Genomic DNA, 1,583 nt, shown 5'->3' with positions numbered 1-1,583 from the left:
CAGGGTGACAATATACAGCCTTGATGTACTCCTTTTCCTATTTGGAACCAGTCTGTTGTTCCATGTCCAGTTCTAACTGTTGCTTCCTGACCTGCATACAGATTTCTCAAGAGGCAGGTCAGGTGGTCTGGTATTTCCATCTCCTTCAGAATTTCCCACAGTTTATTGTGATCCACATAGTCAGCTGTAGTCCAATATAAAATAAAAAGTTTTCAAAAAATTTAAAAACAGATTTTATTCTAAATAGTTGTCATTAGATCACGAGGGTTACTTACAATTAGACAACCACCAGTGTTAAGTGTGTGTTGGGGGTCGGGGGCTGAAATGCTTTTTACATCTATGCTAGGGATCGAGATGCTACACCGCAGAGTACTTAAACATGATGAAATTTAGCTTGACATATGGGGAACAGTCCAAGAAATGGTTGCTGGTGCTTTAGTTGTTGTTTTGTAGTTTCTATTCCTACCATCTTTGGAGTTTGATATATGTGGGTCCAATTTAAGACTCTGCAACCTGCTACATGACCTTGGCAAAATTATATAACATCCCTGGGACTCAGTTTGCTCTTCGGTCAAAGGTTGACAAGACCACCACCTCAGGAAAGTGTTGTGAGGATGCTGTGGAATGGCTCAGGGACAGAGTCTGGCAGAGTCTTGTTGATGGGAGCTCAAAAAGGGTACTTGGGTTCCATTATCCTGAGCACCTCCCTTGAAGCTGAGCAGCTCCTCCTTGGGTAGGCCATGGTAAACCCTCCACTGCACCACCTCCAAGTCCAGCCCTCACCCAAAGATCAAAATCATTCTCAGGCTAGGAACTCGGAACTGCAAGTTTGTCTCTTCATCGCATTCAACAGCCATTCTCTGGAGTGAGTCATACCAACACCTCCCTCCCAGTGGGCCCGGCAGAATACAAGTATTTTGCTACCGAGTGGTTACAAATTCCATCCGGGTCAGAGAATTACAGGGATTTCATCTTAGGAAGAGGGCCCAGCTCCGCAAACTGCTCCGGGTTCCCCAGCATCTCCCGAAAAGAACCTCATCTCCAAAAACTCAAGGCTAGAGTCACGTGAATGCAGAGTTCCAAAGAATAGCAAGAAGAGATAAGAAAGCCTTCTTCAGCGATCAATGCAAAGAAATAGAGGAAAACAACAGAATGGGAATGACTAGAGATCTCTTCAAGAAAATTAGAGATACCAAGGGAACATTTCATGCAAAGATGAACTCGATAAAGGACAGAAATGGTATGGACCTAACAGAAGCAGAAGATATTAAAAAGAGATGGCAAGAATACACAGAAGAACTGTACAAAAAAGATCTTCACGACACAGATAATCACGATGGTGTGATCACTGACCTAGAGCCAGACATCCTGGAATGTGAAGTCAAGTGGGCCTTAGAAAGCATCACTACGAACAAAGCTAGCGGAGGTGATGGAATTCCAGTTGAGCTATTTCAAATCCTGAAAGATGATGCTGTGAAAGCGCTGCACTCAATATGCCAGCAAATTTGGAAAACTCAGCAGTGGCCACAGGACTGGAAAAGGTCAGTTTTCATTCCAATCCCAAAGAAAGGCAATGCCAAGGA

This window comes from Bison bison, unplaced genomic scaffold (assembly GCF_000754665.1).
Source record: "Bison bison bison isolate TAMUID 2011002044 unplaced genomic scaffold, Bison_UMD1.0 scf7180017864492, whole genome shotgun sequence".
In the NCBI taxonomy this organism is placed as follows: Eukaryota; Metazoa; Chordata; class Mammalia; order Artiodactyla; family Bovidae; genus Bison; species Bison bison.
The sequence above is the reverse complement of the archived record's forward strand: the minus strand, read 5'-3'. Positions refer to the sequence as shown.